The 25,980-nt window shown below is 37.9% G+C and overlaps 1 protein-coding gene across 1 annotated transcript in view; it reads left to right on the plus strand.

Moving 5' to 3' along the window:
- The window catches only part of CSRNP3 (cysteine and serine rich nuclear protein 3), a 229,432-nt gene that overhangs the window by 13,177 nt on the left and 190,275 nt on the right, over positions 1-25,980 (plus strand). The window contains exon 2 of the mRNA XM_066345074.1: positions 9,313-9,483. The gene's annotated coding sequence lies outside the window, so the exon portion shown is untranslated. The remainder of the gene's footprint in view (positions 1-9,312; positions 9,484-25,980) is intronic.

A 25,980-nucleotide genomic window follows, 5' to 3' on the forward strand; every position in this document is an offset into this window, starting at 1 on the left:
TATTTTAGTAAAGAGAAACCTAGAGAGAAAGAGAGAGAGAGAGAAGGTAGGGGAGGAGCAGGAAGCATCAACTTCCATATATGCCTTGAGCAGGCAAGCCCAGGGTTTCAAACTGGCAACCTCAGTTCCAGGTTGATACTTTATCCACTACAGGTCAAGCCCCAGATTTTCTGACTTTCACCACCCTTTGGAACCACTAAGTTCTAAGTATCTTTCTTAATACTGAATCATTTTCTTCTCCTGTCAAATCTACCTTTCCTTTTAACAATTCCTCTGTTTTCTTATGAAATGACAGGTTAATGAGTGGTCCTTTTATAGTACAAAACCAGGTCTGTCATTCTATTACTTAATCCCTATAGTGTTCTCTATCTCATCTAGAGTAATAGCCAAAATCCTACACTAGCTCTACACAATATAGCCCCCAATGCCTGTGTGACCTCATCACCTACTATGCCCATACCAAGGCCTTGGTACACACTATTCCTTTGACATGGGCTGCTTTTCCCCAGATGTCACAGTTGCCAGCTACCTCACCTCCTCCATGTCTTTATGCTACTTTCTCGCTGTGACATTGGCTTATTAATCAATTGAAAGTAAAATGTTGTCTATCGCCCAAACTTGTAGTCACTATCCCACTTAATTGCTTATTTTTCTCCATAGCAGTGATCTCCATGTGACATGTCATATATTTAATTTACTTACCTGTTTATTATTTGTTTACCCCTTCACCTAATAAAAGCCAGTAGGTAAGCACGAGTAGAGGTATTTTTTTTTTCTGTGTTGTTACTTTATTCTCCGGCATCTAAAATAGTCACTGGTACATGATGAAAGCTCAATTGATATTGACTGAATAAATAATAAATGTCTCCTAAGCAAAGGTTAGCAAACAAACAAATCCTTTTCTATAGAATGTCATAAAGGACTGAACGATATTTGGATTCCCTGTTCAATAGTCTTCACTGAGATACACTGAAAGAACAAGTCAATTGGTGTTCAGAGTTGACACTTGCAGGAATACTGAGGTAGAGGTAGGTATGTCAGAATCCAAAACTATGTGCCAATTGAGGATATGAGAAAGCAGAAAAGTGCAGAAGCAGAGGAAGCCAGCCAGCAGAAAACCGGAAATATATATGGCCGTGGTAGCTACCAAAATTGAAGGAGACTGTGAGGTCCACAGGAGTACAAGAACAGTGGCCAGTCCCAAAGTTGCTGCTACTTTTTTAAGAAAGTCACTCTCGTTAGACTTGTTCCTTACTACTAGATGGGCATAGATAGGACTACCACACTGAAATTTGATGGCTTAAGTTTGATCTCTCCTTGCTAGCATATATTGTGCAGATATCTTTTGTAAAATAAGTTTGCTCCCCAGCTGATGTAACTCTAACCAAAGGTGTTTTGGGAGTTGTATTGGGTTAATGAAATGTGTTTTTGTTTGTTTGTTTATTTATTTATTTGTGTGTGTGTGTGAGTGTGTGTGTGTGTGTCACAGAGACAAAGAGAGATAGAAAGACAGATAGGGACAGACAGGAAGGGAGAGATGAGAAGCATCAATTCTTCGTTGCAGCTCTTTGTTGCAGCTCCTTAGTTGTGCTTTGATTGCTTTCTCATATGTGCCTTGTCCAGGGGGGCTGCAGCAGAGTGAGTGACCCCTTGCTCAAGCCAGCAACCTTGTGCTCAAGGCAATGACCATGGGGTCATGTCTATGATCCCACGCTTAAGACAGATGAGTCCATGCTCAAGCCAGAGACCTCGGGGTTTTGAACCTGGGTCCTCTGAGTCCCAGTCCAACGCTCTACCCACTGCGCCAGGTCAGGCTTGGGTTAATGGAATTTTATGAATCCTTAGTCTGTTATCCCTTCCAAGCCACAGATCTGAACCAATTTTTGTCTATCTTGTAGAACTAGACCTAGTTGGGCTTTAAATTATAATGTAATCTAGAAATTGCTCCTTTCATTTTATTATATAAACAAAATGAATTAGAGAGAGAAAAATGGTGATTGTGTAACCTGATAATGTAACGACTGCTTCTGAATATGAACAGGGCATTGATCAGATTATAAAAAGTAGATTAAACTGGAAAAGCATGGAGCTGAAATATACTGCTCACAAAAATTAGGGAATATTTCAAAGTGAATATAAAACGATAAAATATCCCCTAATTTTTGTGAGCATTATAAATAACCTGGACTTCAGTAGCGGATTCTTCCTTTGGCCTAAGCAATATCTCTTGTTCATCACAGTTCACACTACTTACAACTTACTGTCTCCTTGGTTGTGAGAATGATTTTTATTGCTCCTATACTATCATTTTCCTTAGGGTAGAGAAATATTTCTTTATACTTTTGTGACAAATAATAGTAGATGAAAGAGAAAACTGAGATGACTGCATGATTTTGTTATATCTGACTTTCTTTACTCAGTGAGGTTACCTACATTTGTAGGAATTTGTGTTTGTAACTATTGCTCACCTTAACAGTTACTGTATGAAGAAATCATTACTCTCAGAGGTTTAATGACTCATATAAGCTGAAATTAACAAATTTTTAAAAATGCACCAGGCTACCTCTGACTGGCTTTCGCTGAATGTTTATACAGAGATGGAAGAGATTTAAATGAATATTTTACCCAGTATAAGATTTAGGGACTGTGGTTTACCCTATATAAAATTTATTGAGCAAACCTCCTTGGGATAGGACTCCAGTATTCCCTGTACCTGTGCTTAATATTGGCCATTTGTATTTCTTCCTGGGAGAAGTGTTTGTTCATGTCCTCTTCCCATTTTTTATTGGATTGTTTGCTTGTTTGTTGTTGAGTTTTAGGAGTTCTTTGTATATTTTGGATATTAGGCCCTTATCTGTGCTGTTGTTTGAAAATATCATCTCCCATTTAGTTGGCTGTCTGTTTTGTTGTCAGTTTCTTTTGCTGTGCAAAAGCTTCTTAGTCTGATGTAGTCCCATCCATTTATCGTTGCCTTCACTTCCCTTGCCTTTGGAGTCAAATTCATAAAGTGCTCTTTGTAACCAAGGTCCATGAGTTTAGACCCTATGTTTTCTTCTGTGTAATTTATTGTTTCAGGTCTTATATTTAGGTCTTTGATCCATTTTGAATTAATTTTAATGCAAGGAGACAAACTGTAGTCGAGTTTCATTCTTTTGCATGTGGTTTTCCAGTTTTCCCAGCACCATTTGTTGAAGAGGCTTTCTTTTCTCCATTGTGTGTTGTTGGCCCCTTTATCAAAAATTATTTGACCATATACATGTGGTTTTATTTCTGGGCTTTCTATTCTGTTCCAGTGGTCTGAGTGTCTATTTTCTGCCAATACCATGCTGTTTTGATTATCGTAGCTCTATAATATAATTTGAAGTCAGGTATTGTAATGCCCCAAGCTTCGTTATTTTTCCTTAGTATTACTCTAGCTATTCGGGGTTTCTTATAGTTCCATATAAACCTGATGGTTTTTTGTTCCATTTCTTTAAAAAATGACATTGGAATTTTGATGAGAATTGCATAAAATTTGTATATCACTCTGAGTAATACAGTCATTCTGACTATATTTATTCTTCCTATCCAAGAACAAGGAATATTTTTCCATTTCATTATATCTTTTTCGATTTCCCTTAACAATGCTTTGTAGTATTCATTATATAGGTTCTTTACATTCTTTGTTATGTTTATTCCTAGGTATTTTTTTTTGTTGCAACCAGGAAGGGGATTGTTTTTTTTTAGCTCATTTTCTGATATTTCATTGTTGGCATATAGGAAGACAGTGGACTTTTGTATAATTTTGTATCCTGCGACCTTACTATATTGGTTTATTGTTTCTAGTAGTCTTTTTTTGGAGTCTTTGGGGTTTTCTATGTACAGGATCATATCATCTGCAAAAAGTGAAAACTTTACTTTTCTTTCCCAATATGAATGCTTTTTATTTCTTTCTCTTGTTTGATTGTTCTGGCTAGAATTTGCAGCACTACGTTAAATAAGAGTGGAGAGAATGGACAACCTTGTCTTGTTTCTGATTTTAGGGGAAAAGTCCTCAGTTTTATGCCATTTAATATGATGTTAGCTGATGGTTTATCATAGATGGCCTTTATTATGTTGAAATATTTTCCTTTTATTCCCATTTTGTTAAGTGTTTTAAACATAAAATGATGTTGTATTTTATTGAATGCCTTTTCTGCATCTATTGATAAGATCATATGGTTTTTGTTCTTTGTTTTGTTGATATGGTGTATAACATTAACCGTTTTACATATGTTGAACCATCCTTGTGATTCTGGGATGAATCCCACTTGATCATGATGAATTACCTTTTAATGTGTTGTTGTTTTCGATTTGCTAGTATTTTGTTTAGTATTTTAGCATCTGTATTCATTAGAGATATTGGTCTGTAATTTTCTATTTTTGTGTTGTCCTTGCAAGGTTTTAGTATGAGGGTTATGTTGACCTCATAAAATGTGTTTGGCAATATTGCTTCTTCTTTAATATTTTGGAAGACTTTGAGAAGAATAGGAATCAAGTCTTCTTTGAATGTTTGATAGAATTCACTAGTATAGTCATCTGGCCCTGGACTTTTATTTTTGGGGAGGTTTTTAATAGTTGTTTCTATTTCCTCCCTGCTTATGGGTCTGTTTAGGGTTTCTGCTTCTTCATGACTCGGTCTATGAAGATTGTATTGTTCTAGGAATTTATCCATTTTTTTATATTGTTAAATTTGGTGGCATATAGTTTTTCATAGTATTCTACAATAATTCTTTGTATATCTATGATATCTGTGGTGGTTTCTCCTCTTTCATTTTGGATTTTGTTTATATGAGTTTTTTCTGTTTGAGTCTTGCCAAGGGTTTGTCAATTTTGTTGATCTCTTCAAAGAACCAGCTCTTTGTTTTATTAATTTTTTCTATAGTTTTTCTGTTCTCTATTTCATTTATTTCTGCTCTGATTTTTATTATATCCTTTCTTCTGCTGGTTTTGGGTTGTCTTTGTTCTTCTTTTTCTAGTTCCTTAAGATGTGAAGTTAACTGGTTTACTTGGGCTCTCTCTTATTTGTTCATATAGGCCTGTAGTGATATGAACTTCCCTCTTATTACTGCTTTTCCTGCATCCCAGAAATTCTGATATGTTGTATTGTTACTTTTGTTTGCCTGTATGTATCTTTTGATCTCTGTGCTTATTTCTTCTTTGACCCACTCATTTTTTAAAAGTATGTTGTTTAGTTTCCACATTTTTGTGGGTTTGTTTACCTCTTTTTGCAGTTGAATTCTAGTTTCAAGGCTTTATGATCAGAAAATATGCTTAGTATAATTTCAATCTTTCTGAATTTGTTGATGTTATTTTTGTGGCCCAACATATGGTCAATTCTTGAGAATGTTACATGTACACTAGAGAAAAATGTATACTCTGGCACTTTGGGATGAAATGTTCTGTAGATGTTTATCATATCTAAATGTTCTAGTGTTTCATTTAAGGCCAATATTTCTTTATTGATTTTCTGTTTGGATGAACGATCTACAGCTGTCAGCAGTGTATTGAGGTCTCCAAGTATGATTGTATTTCTGTCTCTGGTTACCTTTGCTGTCTTGTATTCAGCATTGTTAGATATGAGTATTGCTACACTTGCTTTTTTTGGATGTTATTTGCTTGGAGTATTTTTTTCCAACCTTTCACTTTGAAATTGTTTTTATCCTTGTAGCTTAGATGTGTTTCTTGTAGGCAGCATACAGTTGGATTTTCTTTTTTAATCCATTCTGCTACTCTGTGCCTTTTTATTGATGAGTTCAATCCATTTACATTTAGTGTAATTATTGACATTTGAGGGTTTCCTACTGCCATTTTATATATTGCTTTCTGATAGTTTTGTATCTTGTTTGGTTCTTCTCTTTTATTTTTCTATCATTTGTTTTTATTTGGTTGTAATCCATACTTTTTTCCTCTGTTACTTTTTTTAAGCCATGTACTTCTGTGTTGGTTTTTTTCAGGGGTGGTTACCATTATGTAATGGAAAGCATACATATCATGTTCATTGTAGTACATTATCTCATGAGTGCTTCTGCACTCCATCCTGCTTTGCTACTGTTAATCTTTGTCCTCTCCCCTTTTTTGTTGCTTTGTCACAAATTAATCTTGTTTTTATTGTGATCTTGATGGAGCTTTTACTTGTAGTTTTGTTTTGTTCTTTGTATCTGGTCTGAAAACCCCCTTTAGTATTTCCTGAAGTGGGGGTTTTCTGGTGATAAATTTCCTCATCTTTTCTGTATCTGTGAATGTTTTTATTTCTCCTTCTTATTTGAAGGATAGCTTTGATGGGTATAATATTCTTGGCTGGAAGTTCCTCTCTTTCAGAACTTTAAATATTGGCATACACTCTATTCTAGCTTGTAGAGTTTCTGCTGAGCAATCCGTTGATAATCTAATGTGCCTTCCTTTATATGTTATGTTCTTCTTTTCCCTGGCTGCCTTGAGAATTTTTCCTTTATCATTGATTTGTGCCAATTTTATTATGATGTGCCCTGGAGTAGGTGTGTTAAGGTTATGATAACTTGGTGTTCTGTTTGCTTCTTGAATTCGAGGCTTTAGTTCTTTCCACAGGCTTGGGAAGTTCTCATCTATTATTTGTTTGAATATATTCTTCATTCCATTGTCTCTCTCTTCTCCTTCTGATATACCCATTATTCTCACATTGCTCTTTCTGATGGAGTCAGACAATTCCTGTAGGTCTATCTCATTTTTTAAAAATTTGTGAGTCTCTCTCCTCTTCTCTCTATAGTATTTCTAGTTTCCTGTCTTCTATGTCACTAATTCTCTCCTCAATCTGGCCTGTGCTATTGGCTAAGGTTGTTACCTCATTTTTCAGTTTGTGAATTGAGTTTTCCATCTCTGTTTGATTTGTTTTCATAGTTTCAATTTTCTTGGTGATGTATTGTTTCTGTTCATTGAATTGCTTTTTAAGTTCCCAAAATTGCCTTTCTGTGCTTTCTTGTATATCCCTGAGTATTTCTAGGACTTTAATTTTAAATTCTCTGTCATTTAACTCCAAGGTTTCTAAGCTATTGAAATTTTTTTCTAATAATTTTCCCTCATCTATCTGAGCTACATCATTGTCTTTTGTATCCATGATATTCAATTTCTTTTTCTTTGATGACATTTGAGAATGGTCTTGTTAATAACACTTATAAGAGTTGATAAAAAATTTTTTTTGAGAAAATGCATTGAAAAACTGAAAATTCTATTGTGCTAAGTGGAACAAAAATACATAGAATTGAGGGCCTGGGTTGGGGGGGAGTGACAGGCAAAAAATGAGGCAAGAACCCACAAAATGCCACAAGGAAAAAATTTGGATATAAATGATGGATATAAACAAAAATAAAATAATTTGTTTATAAATGATGGTCAAATAAGAGAAATAGTGTAAGAGAAAAGAAGAAGAGGAAAAAATACAATGAAATATTAAAATTCTATTGTATTAAGTCACACAAAATCTATAGAACGGAGAGCCGGAGTTGGGGAAATGCTAAAGAGATTAAAAGTGAAGTAAAAAAAGCACACAAAATGCCACAAAGAAAAAATTTGAATCCAGAATAAAATAATTTGTTTGTTGGTGAGATTCAAATGAGAGAAAAAGTGAAAGAGAAAAGAAGAAACAAAAAGAGAGAGAGAGAAAAAATTGAGTTAAGTTTTTTGGAATGTAACACTCATAGAAAAATAAGAATGGAAAATGTAACACCTATGGGTAATAATATTCAAAATGAAAAGAAAAGAATAAAATGGAAAGAGAATAAAGGGACCAAGGTGGAAGGAAAAAAGATAAAAAGTACAAGAAAAAAATGGAAAATGTTATAAAGACTGGATTTTGCCTGGTATTGAGAAGTTATCTTCTTCCTTTTTCTTTCTTCTCTCTTTTTGCCAGTGGCACTATACCCCAGGTTCTGTCCCTATGGCACTTTTTGGCAGAGATTTGCTGTTGTGTCGCTATGGTAATGACATAAACTAGGCCACAGTCCCATTGGTAGGTGGGGCTTGTTAGCATTTGCAGGCTCCGACAATGGGAAATTTCGTTTTCCCGGAGCCTCTCCCCACATTTCTTCTTCCTGAACCACAGCATGGGGACCCAGCTGTGAAGTTGCCCCAGCCACTGCCTGGAGTGCAACAGGATATAAGAGTTGCCTAATCCCCCCTCTATCCCCACTCAATGCAGGGTTCTGGGTAAGGCTTTGCCAGCCAGAGCCACCAGCATAATCAGGCAGGGCTGGGAGCCAATTGCCTTTCAGGTGTCTTTCAATGAGCCTCCAGGCATGTCTAGTATGCCTCAGCACTCTGCAGGCCTGCTCTCCAGAGGCTGTCTGCAAGCCGCCTATGCACCCTTCTTCTTACCACTTCTGCAGGTCTCTTCCCAAGAGTGTGCTTTGTTAGCCTGTATGGCTGGTGGAGGCACCACGCCCAAACAGGTCTGGATGTAGGGAAGCTGGCTTTCATGCACTTCCCACGCACTGTTGTTTGGGAAGCTGGGATTATTCAGAAACTCTGGTCATAGCCCACACAGAGGGTTACTACTGACAGTCTCTGACCCAGCCCCTCCATCCGGCAATGCAGGTACCCATGCCCAAAGTGCCAGGTGGATCCACTCACACACTGCCCGCACTCACTGATGGGGATACCGGGAGTAAACAAGGCAACTGCTCGCCCACCTCTGCTTGGGTCTGCCACTGGTGTTAGCTCCATGTGGGCTGAGCTGCAAGCACACTCTCTCCTCGGCTTGAACGTCTCTGCCCTAGCCCAGCTTTTCTTGTGCCCCCAGCCCTCGCTTTCTCTCAGTTCCAAGTGAAAGCAGCCCTTGCTCAGGCCAGTGAGGAAAGCGGAATACTCCTTTCTCCATCTTATTTCCTTCAGAGTGGATTATATATTCAGCCACCTTTTCGCCCAATTGTACCTTTCTTTGATGTATATGTATTTCAGATGCTCCTGGAATTGTTTTTCTGTCTCTAGTTGTTGAATTTGTTGAAGTTTCAGGGAGAGGTATTGGGAGCACTCCACATGGCGCCATTTCTCTGACGTCACTCTTAATTCCACATTTTTAATTTTGATTTTTTCATATAAAATACTGTTGTCATATGAGGATGCAGATAATAATCAGTGTAGAATTGTTGAACAGTGTAGAATAGTGCATACTTTCAACATTATGGAAAGAATAATTTTTCATGGGCAGTGTGGTAGATGGAGTTAAAAAAATCACAGCTCTCCAAAATAATTTAGAAACCTTGACTATGCAATCAATTGGTGGTCAAATATTTCAATGCTCTTGTCCTTGTCCCTGTTCAGGTTCATGTGACAGCACTGCAGCTATGAGTGGAATTTTAAGGGGGAAGTGTGAAGAAATTGACAGCTCCTCGCCCTGCTCCTCTGTGCAGGAATCAGATGATGAAGTTTTTAGCTGTGACAGTGCTGACAGTGTTGATAGTGTCTATCCAGCCACTTCTAATCATTTCACTGGTGAGTATGTGAAGCTGTATTTCTGGTTGTACTCCAAATGGTGTTGTATGGTCAATTCTTGGATTTTCTGTATTTATCCGCTGCCTTATATCTGCTCCAAAGATTTTCATCATACCAGACTTATTTGCAAAACATGATATCATTTTGTTTAATTCTTTTTATTGATTTATTTGAGAGAGAGAGAGATTTCTTGTTCCACTTATTTATGCATTCGTTGGCTGATTCTTGTATGTTCCCTGACTGGGGATCGAACTTGCAACTTTAGCATGTCAAGGTGACACTCTAACCAACTGAGCTACCCACTCAGGGCTAAACATGATATTGTTTTATTAAATTAAGTCAGTAGTATACTTCTGTTCATATCTGTGACGTGAGTATGAGAGGCAGGAATGAGTTCAATCAAAGGTAAACAGATAGCAGTGTAAATGATTTCATACGTGTCTTCAGCTCTCTGAGATAGATCCATCTTTTTGAAATCTAATCAATTGAGATCTTTTGAACTTCTAATACTGGTTAATGACTTGTGGAAATATTTGCAGTACTAAGTACAAGAGATTTACTTTGTATGTGAGAAAATAATGTTTGCTTTTAAAAGAGTGCTGCACTGAAATCAAACCTTGAGATCCCTGTGATTCTATAGGTGTTTGGACACTAGTAAACCTTGGACTCAAGGCCAAGTTCATGCAGTACAGGAAGTGCAGCTTTCTACATGTGTATACTTCTCCTAAGCAGTTAATGTGAACAACATTGTTTAGCTAATGTGAAATGTTCTGACTTAAAATTCTAGCCATTTCAAATTATATTCCTTGCACATGCAAAAATTTTGAAGGAGGCAAATCTTTTCCAACATCTCCATGTCCATTCAACCCCCGTCATAAGGGCAAGAGGGATATCCACATTAATTTTATTTATTTATTTATTTATTTATTTATTTATTTATTTATTTCAGAGACAGAGAGGGATAGATAGGGACAGATAGACAGGAATAGAGAGAGATGAGAAACATTAATCATCAGTTTTTCGTTGTGGCACTTTAGTTGTTCATTGATTGCTTTCTCATATGTCCCTTGACCAGAGGGCTACAGAAGACTGAGTAACCCCTTGCTCAAGCCAGCGACCTTGGGTTCAAACTGGTGAGCTTTTTGCTCAAACCAGATGAGCCTGCACTCAAGCTGGCGACCTCAGGGTCTCGAACCTGGGATTTCTGCATCCCAGTCCAATGCTCTATCCACTGCGCCACCACCTGGTCAGGCTCCACATTAATTTTAGAAGAGTTAACAACATGTAAGGAAAAACTAAACAAGGGCAAATAAAAGCCCCATAATGTTACCCTCATAGGATGAGTATAAACTTTCTTTTGAAGCTGCATTCCATAAGTAAAGGTAAAAATTATCCAATACAAAAGAGTTTTATCCCAAACTTCTCATAATAGTTATTTTTTTCCTAGCATTATTTTTCTGGAGCATTTGTGTTTGGGGTTTTTTAACTCACCAAAAGAGACTATTAAAATTCATACTAAAATTTATATCATGCATCCATCATCTCACAATCTCACAGTTAACATTTTTCTTTCTTTCTTTCTTTCTTTCTTTCTTTCTTTCTTTCTTTCTTTCTTTCTTTCTTTTTTTCTTTCTTTCTTTCTTTCTTTTTTTGGTGGTGATGGTCATAACACTTGCAAGCTACTCTCAACAAATTTCAAATGTACAATACATTATTTTTTATAATTTCATACAATTTTTAAAAACTGGAGGGAATGACTTTATTAGCTGTTTTTATCCTTAGAAAAGCAACAGCATACATTTAAATTCAAGATTCTCAGAAATACTGTTAAATACCTTTTCTGTATACCTTGAAGAGCTCTCCTTCAAGCCCCAGAGCATTTCAGGAGTTGCCTAGTATTTTTCAAGTAGTTCCCTTTAGCCACTACTGGAAAATCATCATCAATCTAGACCTGTTTCTTTGAGATGCTACCCCATCTAGTGCAATACAGCGTTTTCCACATGCCTGTGATTTTTTGTTTGTTTAAACCTCCTGTTTGCTTACAACCTCTCAGGAGTCTATGCCTCTCCTAAAGTTACAAATTGACTCTCCTGGAAAAATCAATTGCCAGACTTCTCTATGCAAGATACCTATTGATTTCTATAGCTTATGAGTTCACAAAGTACCTATAATGTTCATTTAAACACCATCAGGTCTTACAATTGTGGCTTAAGATTCTTTTCAGATGAAAGTGATGTTCTGGTGGTTTAAAAATTATTGGTTAGGCACTTGTAATAAGTGCCTGAACAGTTAGTTCCCAGAAAGGGCAAAAGTTGCAGTGGAAAGTGGTTTTATTTTAATAAACTATTTGATAACTTTTTTGATATCTGGTCATAACTTTTCTGTTTCATTACCACCATGAGAGTCAGTGGAGGGGGAGACATTTACTGAATACAGAAGAGAAGTCAGACTAGCAAAGAAAACAGCTGCAAAGTTTGACTGGTATTTACCAGCAGTACTGTTAATGTACATTTCTTTGTGAATGTTCTAGGGTTTTGAGGGTACCATTGCTGGTACTCTGTAAGGAAATAGAGATGAGCATTATTGAACAACTTGTAATTTAATGTGTAATCAGAACCACGACTTGGGATAAACAGTAAAGAGGAAAAGTAAGGAAGAACAAATGAAAAATGTGATTTATGGGGGGAATTTCTGTTACTCTGGGCAATTTTTAGCGTCATCTCCAGTATAAAACCTTATTATTCTATAAAGTTGGACAAATTGAGATAGAAAATCCATTCAATTATTTTTTGAGAAGATCCAATGCTCGAAGTAAGACAAACAATAGTAGAGCATCCACCTTCATTTTGAATTCGAAGAATGTTAGAACTAGTATGGCCTTTGAAAAAAAAAGGCTGACTCCCGTATTTTACAGATGTGGAGACTGAGGTCCAGAGAGTAACTTGACCAGAATCTAAATGCGAGCCAGTAGCAGAGGACTTCATTATAGATCCCTGTTGTCTCTGGTGGGTCTGTCACAGAACTGACTACTACACAACTGGAGGGACCCAAGTCATCAAGTGAAAGTCATGCCTGCCTTTCACCTGCCAGCTCCTCTTACAACTACTAGAATGAGTCTATCTTTTGGTAAAAATAATTGGCATCTTATCTCCTTTGGCCTTTTTTTCTTCAGTTGGTTTCTGGTGAAAGTGCTGATATCTCCTGGGTGTAATAGTGTCAGTGATGAGTTTATGAATAAATTCAATGAGCTAAAGAAATAGTGGACAGAGAATTTAATTGAGTGTGAATAAACAGTTTGGCTTCCCCCTTTCCATCAGTGACAGGGCAGGCTGTTGAGATTCTCCTTGCATGTCACTGACATTGATGGAGATATTTTATAGCAAGCATGTTGTTTTACATTTACATAAAAGAAATTGGCTTGTCCTGGTGACATAATGCTACTTGTGATCATGTAAAAATGTTACAATGAGAAGAAGGTGAGATGAAGTATGCAGCTTGCATCTTTAATAGAAACTAACATATAGAGGGTTATTTCATTTACTTTAAAGTAAAATCTTGTACATTCTACTTTTGCCAGAGGGCTTGAATGGGCATCCTGGACTCCCTGGAAAAAAAGATAATAATATCTTTCCATTCTCTGAACTCCAGGACCCTACTTGTTCAATAATTCAAGACCTCAGAAACCCACTTACCTTGCAGTTCGATTAGAGTTACTTAGTCACAGCTTCTGATTGAATAGGTAATTATATTACATTTGCTGGCTAGATACAAAATTGGCTTTTATATTTGCTTATTTGTTTTAAGCCCTGGAAAACTTAAATTTGGTTGTAAGCTTAAAAGAATAATTGGATCATATTTCAAATAAAATTTTATAAATCAATATCATAGAGAATCTAGAAATAATGTTGATTGTGGTTTTAACTCTCAGTTAGCTTCTTAAAAAATAAATATGAAAGTCTCAGTGGTATTAATGATATTGTTTCTCACATCATTCAAGGGATAAGGCTCTATTATTATGAGATCTGAACTACATCATAGAAAATCTTTCATTTTCCCACATCTATTATTTATTCAGGATATTCGTAGGTGGAATTGATAATGTAGCTATATGTCACAAGAATTAAGGTGCCATTAAATTTTAAAGATACTATCCTTGCTTTTGTCATGAAAATATTTTCATCTAACAAGGTAATTTGTTTACAAATATTGAAGTATTTTCACTTTCTAAACCTCTCTAGAAGAATCACATATTTGTTTTGGGGTCACCTAAGAGAGGTCATGGCAATAAATAAATGATTTCTCAACTGCAAAATATCATCACTTGAAAAATAGATACAAATGAATTTGAATAATTACAATCCTGCTAACCATTTTTAAAGTAACACATCTTTTGTCTTTGGTTCAAAACCAAAGACTGGCTGGCTTTATTCTTGTTTGCGATGGTGCTGATGAAATCATAATGCCTGAAGCAAATGTCCTTGTGTTTCTGAAACGATTTTAAAATTTATCATGCAGATCAGGCAATCTGATGCTTTCTGACACTCGAGGGAAGTATATCTGTGAACATGTGAATGCAGAAAAGAATTAAACCTGGTCCTACTTAAAAAAAGAAAGAAAGAAAAAGCCAGTTGGTACTATTTCTGAATTGGCTGCAACACTTAACCATTTCACTCTGGAAAGTCCTTGTGTGTACTTTGAAACTGTTACTTCTGCTTTTTTTCTTCTCTTCCTTCTCTTTCTCCTTCTTCTCCTCCTCCTGCTCCTGAAAAATTTGAGAATAAACTGGGAGTGTTTTAGGGCCATGGAATTGTTGTTCCATATGTTTTATATGTTCAGCTATAGTGATGCTCAGGCATGAACTAGAATAACTAAATGTCTCAGATTTACTGAATTCCATGGAGATTTGGGTTATGGTTAAATGTGTAGTTTTTAGATTTTTTAAAAAATTATGTACTGATTACTAGAGAGTAGAGAGAGGGAGTAGGGGGATAAGCAGGAAGCTTCAACTCATAGTAGTTGCTTCTTAAATGTGCTTTGACCTGGCAAGTACAGGGATTTGAACCGGCGGCCTCAGGGTTCCAGGTTGATATTCTATCCACTGTGCCACCACGGTCAGGCTAAATGTGTGGTTTTTAAGTGTAATGAATGCCCTTGTCAGGATGGCCGAGTGGTCTAAGGCGCCAGACTCAAGCTCCTGCTTCCCTTAAGTGTAATGAAGAAAGAGCAATTATAATAAATATAACAAAAGGTAAATATTTGATTTTCCACCAAAAGCCAACATGTAAATACTGAAAATTCATTTTCTTTTAATGATATTTAATTTTTAGGAAGAAAATGAAAGTATTTACAGTGAGTTAAACTTGAAATGGACACTCAGTTTTATGCATTTGATTTTATTTTATCTCACAAATACTATAATAATGGAACAGTAATAAAGATTGATTTATGTAATTTACAATTCTAGGAATTTATTTGAATGAAATGCTATATATATTTTATAACTATGTACTACTTTTTCCAAGACAAAATGATGATGTCATAGAAACAGAAAACATCATAGATTCAGATATGACATACTAAGATCATGGATAATGTGTTTAGGAAAGTCATGAAATAAGACAGGCTGTGTTAGAAAAAATAGCTATGTTTAAAATTTTTTTTTTCTTCCAAGTGAGAGGGGGAAGATAGAGAGACAGACTTCCACATGCCCCCCAACTGGGATCCACCTGGAACCCTCATCTGGGGCTGATACTCTGCCCATCTGGAGCCATGCTCCCAAAGGAGCTATTTTTAGCACTGAGAAATAGGCTCCACAAAACCATCCTCAACGTTCCTGGCTGGGCCCAGCCGGCCCGGTGCACTCAAACCAATCAAGCCATGCTGCAGGTGAGGAAGAGAGAGACAGAAAGAGAGAAGAAGGTGGGGTATGGGTAGAAAAGCAGATGTTCGCTTCGCATGTGTGCCCTGACCAGAATTGAACCTGTGACATCCACATGCTGGCCCGACATTCTACCACTGACCCAACTGACCAGGGCTGCTATGTTTAAGATTAATAATTAGTATTTCTTCCAAATCACGATCCTCAAAGATAAAATTAAATAGCACCAAACTCTGTCTTAATTTAGCAATAAGCCTCTATCCTATCTAAGGAGGTATTCTTCCATTAAGAGTTTTTAAATGATAATGAATATAAAGTTACATCATTAGAACATATAAAGATATAATCTTGTTTTTCCTTTGACGGTAGATATGATAAACTGGAAAAAAAAGTTTCCTCATATAAAACCATTATTGTCTTTGATTCTATTTCAACACAGAGTAATTTATATAATCTTACATGAGGATCAAATTTAGTCTTCTTATGTGTGCATTAAGAGAACCCTAAAAATGTTCAACATTATTTTAAAATCCATTTTAAAATATGGTTTATTATGAAAGAACAAAGCTGGAGACGTCACTCATCCTGATTTTGAACAGTTACAAAGCTATAACAATTGAAACAGTGTGGTTCTGGCATAAAACAACCACATCGATCAATGGAACAGAATAGGTACCCCCAAAATAAATGTAAGCATGTATGGTCAACTAATATTTTAGAAGACAGATAAAAATATTCAATGGAGAAAGAGGATAGTCTTTTAAATAAATTTTATAGAAAAAGTGGATATTCACAAAGGAATGAAACCAGACCCTTGTCTTACAACATTCACAGAATTAAATTGAAATGGATTAAGAATTTAAATGTAATCCCGGAAACTGTAACACTCATGTGGGAAAAAAAAATAAGGGAAAAGCTCCTTGATAACCATCGTGGCATTGAGTTTTTGGATATGATTCTAAAAACACAAATGCAACATGTATTGTGGAATTGTGCACCTGAAACCTGTATAATTTCTTTAATCAGTGTTACTCCAATAAATTCAATAAAAGGAAAAAGAAACAAATAAATCACAAACAGCAATAGCAAAAAAAAAAATCAACAAGTAGGACTACATCAAACTAAAAAGATTCTGCACAACAAATGAGACCATCCACAAAATGAAGAGGCAGCCTACAGAATGGAGAAAATATTTGCAAAACATATATCTGATAAGGGGTTAATATGTAGGAACCTAAATACAGTACGTAGGGACCTAAAATATGGAGGGACCATATGCAGGTCTATAACAAACAACCAATAAGAAAATGAGTAAAGGACCTAAATAGATTTTTTTCAAAGAAGCTGTACAAATACTTAACAGGTACATGAGAAGATGCTCAATGTTACTAATCATGAGAAATGCAAATCAAAACCAAAATGAGACATCACAGCACACCTGTCAGAATAGCTGTTATCCAAAAAAAAACAAGTGGTGAAGACATGAAGAAAATGAAAGATTTTATAGATATTGCTTTATGTGAAAGAAGGAGAAGCTAGAAACACTAGCGTTCAGTACAAATAAACATACAGGGTCAATTGGACCTCCTTTAGCTTTTTTACAAATGGGTTAAAGAATAATCATACACTTTATTAAAAAATTAAAATAAAACTTGTAGATTGTTAAGGTAGTATACAAGAAGAAAAAACTTTTGTTTACCATCCCACATATTGTAGCTGCAACTTAACTTTAAATACATTTTTGTTTCTTTGGCCAGTTTTTATTTGATAGCCTCCATCTGGCATTAATCTGCATTCTTTTTGTAGTCTGATTACCAGGCATGAATCAAAGAAATCAACTGGCTCTTCTATCTTAAAAGGCTGGGAGAAATTACCTTTATAGTTATGTTTTGTTATTTAAATTTTCTGTGTAAGATAAAAGAAAGAGAGAATTTGTTGAGAATTATGGTCAATCAAGACCTGTCAACATAACCACATTCATTTAATATTCATTTAATGTCTTTTACTGGTAACACATGACTATACTTATCTTTCATTTCATTACTGGTAACTAGGCATTTGTTCTAACACCTCGTTTAAAATAGTTAGGCCTTGGCCAGTAGGCTCTGGTAGAGCATCAGCCCAGCAGTATGTGGATGTCCGGTTTGATTCTGGTCAGGGACACAGGAGAAGCACCCATCTGCTTCTCTACCCTTCCCCCTCTTGCTTCTCTCTCTTTCTCCCTCTCTTCCCCTCCTGCAGCCATAGCTTGATTGGAGGATTGGAGTGAGTTGGCCCAGGAAAATGAGAATGGCTCCATGGCCTCTGCCTTTGGCCAAAGAAGAGTTTGATTGCTGAGCAACAGAGCAACAACCCAGATGGGCAGAGCATCATCCCCTAGTGAGCTTGTCAGGTGGATCCTGGTCAGGTTGAATGCATGAGTTTGTCTTTACCTCCCCTCCTCTCACTGAATAAAAAAAAAAAAAAAAATTAGGTAACGACCATGGTTGTATCAGTCAAGACATTACAAGTGAAAAAAGCCCTACACAATCTAGCTTAGACAAAAATGAGATATCTTAGTTCATATAACTGAGAAAGACAGTGTGAGGTCATATAATGCAAAAATGCATCAGGGGTTCAATGCTCTACCCACCCCCCAAGACTTGGCTTTAGTCTCACCATAGGAGGGCCTCGTTTTCTCCTACTATGTGTGGGGCTATGGCTTTTCCTAATGATCTGGGAAGATATCTGCCTCCACAAAGGCATATGCATCTTCCTAGCACTGTGTTCTTGAAGTTAAGGAGCAGTCTCCTCTCTCACTGGCTCCAACAGTTTAGATGATGAAGTATCTTCTGCTTTTGTGAGGACTGTCTTAATGTGTCAGCCGTGTAGCAATTTAGGTTCAGATTCAGTTTCTGCCCTTCCTCTGAAAACTGCACCTCCTGACTGTCTTGCCTACAGAATTCTGTATGGATTCAGCCAATAAGAGGCACTGGTAGGACAATGGAGGGCAGAATGAACAGATAAACCAAAATATTCCAACCCACTCATCTATCCCTCAGGTTATATTTCCAATGGCCACTGTATCTTCTCCATGATTAAAGTCCTAGACATAAGAATCCTGTTTTTGTGGCCCCAACTCCATGTGGCAGCCTCTTCAAATCAGGGAACACCAGGTCTTGAGCCCTGGTGACATCTCTCTTTCCTTTGTGCCTTCAGTTGGAGGGGTGTCATCAACATCTTACTGTTGCTATTCTCTGAGCTCCTTTGTTTCCTGTTTTGTTTGGCATCTCAGCTCTTACAAAACCCTTATAACTAGTTCACTATATAAAATTTATTTCATTGGACCACCTAGCATTGACTGTTTTCTAAATTGCACTGTGTCTGACAACCCTAGCATGGGTTACATGCCCTTTACTGAACCAGTCAGTAGGGCCAAGGGATGAAGCCTTTTGATTGGCTAGATCTCATTCATTTACCCATTTTTGTAATTAAAAAAAAGATGTAGAATGTATAACCAGAAAAAAATGAGGACAGAAAAACATTAGGTGACCAATAATGATGGCTGCCATATTAGTACAGTAATTCATTTTAATCCCATAGTTAATAAGCAAAGATTCAAATTAAATTTTTTTAAAAAGCACTGCACAATAAAATTCTTCATAAATGAATAGTGGAGATCTCTCAAGCTAATTGCCTTTAAAAATTTATAAATATCTACTGGGTATATACCCCCAAAACTCAGAAACATCGATACGTAAAGACACATGCAGCCCCATGTTCATTGCAGCATTGTTCACAGTGGCCAGGACATGGAAACAACCAAAAAGCCCGTCAATAGATGACTGGATAAAGAAGATGTGGCACATATACACTATGGAATACTACTCAGCCATAAGAAATGATGACATCGGATCATTTACAGCAAAATGGTGGGATCTTGATAACATTATACGAAGTGAAATAAGTAAATCAGAGAAAAACAGGAACTGCATTATTCCATACGTAGGTGGGACATAAAAGTGAAACTAAGAGACATTGATAAGAGTGTGGTGGTTACGGGGGGAGGGAGGAAAGGGAGAGGGAAAGGGGGAGAGGGAGGGGCACAAAGAAAACTAGATAGAAGGTGACAGAGGACAATCTGACTTTGGGTGATGGGTATGCAACATAATTGAATGACAAGATAACCTGGACTTGTTATCTTTGAATATATGTATCCTGATTTATTGATGTCGCCCCATTAAAAAAATAAAATTATTTATAAAAAATAAAAAAAAGAACCAAAAAAAATTTATAAATATCCTATCATATTCTGTACTTTTTTTTTCTGGTTAATCAAGAGAACTAGTACATTCAAGATCTTATATGAGTTACGTGTTGTTTTAAATGCCTTATTATTCATCTTCCCTACAAAATACAATACCAGAGTTCACATGCCCATTTAACAGATGAAGTAACTGAGGTTAAGTCATTAGCCCAAAGTCAAGAAAGATGAAAAATATGAGAAAGATGTCAAACTGTGTTTTTGGTAGTTCAGCATAAGCACTTATTATATTACCATGCAACTAATATGTCTCTTTTGAATTGCACTGAATCTGCATTTTTTTAAAAATTCATATTTTTAAACTTCTATACTCAGGGTTCATTCAGTATTTACCTTTGGTAAACTTGCTTGATTATAAAGTCATCTATTATGAAGTCTATATCCAGAGAGACTTCTATAATCTAATTCCATCATATAATATCCAAAATGGATCCCTCTCTTCTTTATCCACACTTTATACATGACTTTGGCACCATGTACTCCATGGTGTTAAAAGCAGACCAATTTGGGAACAGATTAATTGCATGACTGTATGGACCCCATACCCAACATGCATGTTGTCTCTCTGCCACAATGTGCAATGTTTCTGAAATGTGGGGAAAATATGAAAATGCTTATTAAATACTATATTCTGGGCACTCTCTACAAGAAAATATTTGTGAAACTTTTTCATTTTTAATGTTGATTTTATTGATTTTAGCAAGAGAGAAAGGAAGAGAGAGGGACAGAGAGACAGGAACGCTGACCTGTTCCTGTATGTGTCCTGACCAGGGATTGAACCAGTAACCTTTGAGCTTTGGGACAATGTTCTAACCAACTGAGCTATCAGCCAGGGCTTGTGAGGCTTCTTATATCCTATTGTGGCAGGGAAGATAAGAACGTATTCTTACATAACAGAAAGTCTGATTTGCTCCTCCTCTTTTTTTTTTTTTTTTTTAAGAGATGGATGTTTTTAGGGCAGCCCAGCAACCATTCAAGACTTTATTTGGGCATTTCCACCCTGCAGGACAGTAACTGTAGTTTTCAAGAGGAAAAAAATGTCCATCATAACAAGTAATGTAGACTGCTTAATTAAAAGTTGAGGGAACGAATACTGAAAAGATCTTCTTTTATTCCTCTTGGTGAATATTGCTTTTTCTTTTTTTACGTTTCATTTCTATTTTTTGCAGCTGAGCACGAAAGTACACTGACTAATATAGTCTGCAATTCAGCTGTGTTTCTAGGGCCATCTGTAAGAACTTATGCACTTCCTGGGAATCTGATCAATTCTAGCAGCAATTCTCTGTGAGATTAAGAAGCCCTGCGATCAATTTTATATTTAAAACTTGATTTCAGCCTGAAAAAATTGCGGGCCCAGTGTCCAAAAACCATTCTGTGTTTCAAAATTGATTTCCCTGAATAATTCTCTTTCATGTAGACACACATGAATTTTTATGTGAAGTCATAAATATCATATCAAAAAATTTGTTTAATGTTTTCTCTCTCACTCCCCATCCTTTTTTTTTTTTTTTAAGTTTTACTTGGCTTTTCTCTCTTTTATTTTTCTTCCTTCACCATATCCCTTACTCTGGTAGGGTACTCTTATTGACCTAATTTATATTCCTTTATCTTTTTTTAAAATCATTATAATCATAAATATATTCTCACAAAATATTTGATTAAAAATGGATATTATTTCTGACCAGGCAGTGGCACAGTGGATAAAGTGTTGGACTGGGATGCGGAGGTCCCAGGTTCGAGATCCCAAGGTCACCAGCTTGAGCATGGGTTCATCTGGTTTGAGCAAAGCTCACCAGGCTTGGACCCAAGGTCGCTGGCTTGAGCAAGGGGTTACTTGGTCTGCTGAAGGCCCACGGTCAAAGCACATATGAGAAAGCAATCAATGAACAACTAAGGAGTCGCAACAAAAAACCTGATGATTGTTGCTTCTCATCTCTCTCCATTCCTGTCTGTCTGTCCCTATCTAATCCTCTCCTGACTCTCTCTCTGTCTCTGTAAAAAAAAAAAAAAAAAAAAAAAAAAAGATTATATTATATACATTTTTCATCTTGATGTTTTTCTTTGAACAATACCTGATGGAAATTACCCATGTTATTTGTTGTAGCTCTGTTTTATTTTTTTTAATGGCTGTACAATATTCCAAACTGTAGGTATGTTACATTTTAATCAATCTTTCCCCTATGAGTGCTTGTTTATTTCAACTTAGTATTTATGATACTATGATCCAGGACATGTTTTGTGAAAAATGTCCTTCCATACTGCTGTTTTACTTTTCATGAGATAAGTTTCTTAGGGTGGGAAAATTGACTTACTAGATACTTTTATATTGCTTTTTCAAAAATGCAGCAAAACTTATATTTCTACCAGCTTTAGATAGTTTCTCTTTTCCCCAGAAGTCCTAAAAAATAGGTAGTTATTTACTCACTCAACAAGATAAAAATCTCTGCCCTCATGATGTTGATGTTAGTAGTCAAAAATAATAAACAAACATGTAAATAATATAATGTCATAAATCAGTGGTCCGAAACTTTTTTGGCTGAGAGAGCCATGAACACCACATATTTTAAAATGTAATTCTGTGAAAGCTGTACAGTATATTTAACACTAAATACAAGTAAATGTGTGCATTTTATGTAAGACCAACACTTTTAAAGTACAATAAGTCTCTGAATTCTTTTTAATAATGTTGTTATGCTGTTGCTAACCAATGATGAATAAAGTACTTCTTGCCATTAATTCGACTTCTCGTGCTGTATGGTTTTGCTGATGGCTTTGTAGTCTGGTTGATACGTGGTGAAGTTAAGCTTCATGCAGGTGTTGAGACTTCCATCCATTAAATGTGATCATAGGTTGGTCTTAACGTTCATTAAATGTGAGAAAGACTGCTCACATGTATATGCAGAGCCAAACATTGTCAGTACAGCAATACTCACATACTGCAGTGTGTGGTATGTGACGGGAAGTGAGTTCCAAGTTTTGACAATCAGCTGGTCCACGGGTTGAAGTTCTTTCATTTCTCCCCACTTGTGTTTGGTCGCCAACTCTGCTTGCTGTCGTGCAAGTCTTTCCAAATCTTCATTCAGTGACTTGAACTTATTCACCCACATGTCTGAGGCCTTCAGGTCAGCAGCTTGTAGCTCAAAATCTCTGACGGAGACAGTGGGGATGTAACTCAGGTCAGCACTGTCCACTGCACACTCGTGTGGATGAGTGATGAACTTAAAAAGACAAGTGTGCTTGGCCCTGGCCGGTTGGCTCAGTGGTAGAGCATTGGCCTGGCGTGCAGGAGTCCCGGGTTTGATTCCCAGCCAGGGCACACAAGAGAAGCGCCCATCTGCTTCTCCACCCCTCCCCTTCTCCTTCCTCTCTGTCTTTCTCTTCCCCTCCTGCAGCCGAGGCTCCATTGGAGCAAAGACTGCCCGGGCACTGAGGATGGCTCTATGGCCTCTGCCTCAGGTGCTAGAATGGCTCTGGTTGCAACAGAGCAATGCCCCAGATGGGCAGAGCATCGCCCCCTGGTGGACATGCCAGGTGGATCCCAGTTGGGCACATGCGGCAGTCTATCTGACTGCCTCCCCGTTTCCAACTTCAGAAAAATACAAAAAAAAAAAAAAGACAAGTGTGCTCACGAAATTCTCCAAAACGCGCTTTGAATGACTGCAGGAAATTAGATGTGCAGCCCACTAGCTGCTGGAGATCAAGATGTTGAGCAGGGTTACTTGCTGTGCATGCCTCTTTAAACTCTCTCAGTTTTTCAAAGAGCAGTAAACAACCTGCTTCAATTATACCAATGAAGAGTTCCAACTTGTTTTCAAATGCAAACACTGCCTGTTGAAGGGATAAGACTGTATTTCTAACGCCTTGCATTTTCACATTGAGCTGGTTCAGATGTTCAGTCATGTCCATGAGATATTAGAACTTCAGGAGCCACTCAGTGTTAGCTAACTCAAGATGCTCGACATTTTTCATTTCAAGAAAAGTCCAGATAGTGATGGTGCTGTAGGGAGCGATACCGATAAATCTTCCCAAAAACTCAACAAGATCTTCAACCAGAAACAGAAAAATCTATCCTTGGAGCCTCCAGATGTTCCGCAATACACCCAAAGGTATGGTCAAACGAAAAATTGGCTAAATATATAATCAAACCCCGAAGGAAATAGGGAGTAAGAAATGCTCCGCCTTCCTCACTAACCTAAATAGGGCTGCTTTCACTGGAAACTGAGAATATAGAAACTAAGGCAGGCAAAGGGGGTGAATAGATCCAGGCCATGGCACAAACGGCCGAACCAGGCTGTGGCATGGAGATCCAAACCGAGGAAAAACTGTGCCTGTGGTAACCCAGTCAATACAAGCTAGTACTCGCGCCAAACCCAGACAAAGAAAGACAAATGGGGCAGCCATTTGCCCTGATCTCCTGGTCAGCACGCGCAGATAGTGGGCGAGAGATTCCTCCTAGAGCCCCAGGAGTGGGCGCCCGTGTTACCTCACAGAGAGGCAGAGTCAGAGGCCTTTGTGTGGGCTGAAAGCAGAATCTCAGGACTACCCCAGCACCCTGAAAAAGCCTCGCACAGGGAGAGAGTGAAAGCTAATTTCAAAGCAGGAACTTTTTCATGCGGGCGGGGGTCTCACTCGGAGTGAGAGGTGGCCGGCCTGATATCCTGGTCAGTGCGCACGGAGAGTGGGCAAGAGAATCCTCTGAGTGCCTCGGGAGTGGGTGCCCATGTTCCTGGACAGAGGAGCAGAGTCAGGGGCCTTTGTGTGGGCCAAAAGCGGAATCTTGGGCCGCCCCAGCACCTTACAAAAGCTGCGCACAGGGACGGAGCAAGAGCCAATTCCAACGCTGGAACTTTTCCATGCGGGTGGGGGTTTCACTCAGAGTGTGAGACTGCTGGCCTGATATCCCGGTCTGCGCACGCAGATAGTGAGCAAGAGTTTCCTCCAAGCGCCCGGGGAGTGGGCACCCGCCCGTGTTACCGGACAGTGTGGCAGAGCCAGAGCTCTTTGTGTGGGCGGAAGCTCAGCCTGATTATGCTAGCAGCTCTGACTGATTGAGCCTTACCCAGAGCCCTGTGCTGAGTTGGAATAGAGTGGATTTGCCAGCTCTTTGAGCCTCTTACTATCTAGGCAGAGGCAGCAGCATCCCCATAGCTGGATTATCAGGCTACTAATTGAGGAAGGAAAGACTAGGAGAGAGGCTCCGGGAACACGGACTCTCTCACGGTAGGAGCCTACAAATGCTAATGAGCCTTGACTGCCAACGAGACTGAAGCCCAATATATGACATCACCATAGAGACTTATCAACTGCAAACCTCTACCAGAGCGTGCCACAGGGGCAGAACCCGGGGTACAGAGTCACCGACCAGTAAGAGGGAGAGAAAAGAAAAAGCAAGAAGATAACCTCTCAAAATCAAGAATAATCCACAGACTTTATAACCTATCCCATTTTAATATATTTGTTTGTTTGTTTCTCTTCTCTTCAGGTCTTGATTATTTTTTTCCTCTTCCAATTTGGTTGTTTAATTCTCTGCCGGTCTTACTCTCTCCTCTCCTAGAGCTACACTACCCATAAGTGTTACATCTCCCATTATCTTTTCTTTCTTCTTCCTTTCTCTCTATGAGGGTTGCACTCCAAAACCCTTAACTCTCTCTCTCTCTCTCTCTCTCCTTTTTTTCTTTTTTTTTCTTCTTAAGTTGGAAATGGGGAGGCAGTCAGACAGACTCCCGCATGTGCCTGACGAGGATCCACCCGGCACGCCCACCAGAGGGCGATGCTCTGCCCATCTGGGGTGTCACTCTGTTGCAGCCAGAGCCATTCTAGCACCTGAGACAGAGGCCACAGAGCCATCCTCAGCGCCCAGGCAAACTCCGCTCCAATGGAGCCTTGGCTGCGGGAAGGGAAGAGAGAGACAGAGAGGAAGGAGAAGAGGAGGGGTGGAGAAGCAGATGGGTGCCTCTCCTGTGTGCCCTGGCCAGGAATCAAACCCAGGACTCCCGCACACCAGGCCAACGCTCTACCACTGAGCAAACCGGCCAGGGCTCCTTTTTTTTTTTTTCTTCTTTTAGTGGTTCCCTCTTTTTTTTTTTCCTCTCTTTCTTTTCTCCTTCTATATTAGTTTGTTCCTTTCTCTTTTATGTCTCCTCTCATTCAATCCTCAATAACGAACAAATTATCTTATCTGGGACTCAAACTTATGTTTGTGGCATTTTGGGGGGTTTTTACTTCACTTTTTAACTCACTGGCAGTGCTCCCAACCCTGGCTCTCCATTTTATCTAGTTCTTCATCCACTAAATACAATAGTAATTTTTTAATTTT

The sequence above is a fragment of the Saccopteryx leptura genome, chromosome 7 (genome assembly GCF_036850995.1).
Source record: "Saccopteryx leptura isolate mSacLep1 chromosome 7, mSacLep1_pri_phased_curated, whole genome shotgun sequence".
NCBI lineage: Eukaryota > Metazoa > Chordata > Mammalia > Chiroptera > Emballonuridae > Saccopteryx > Saccopteryx leptura.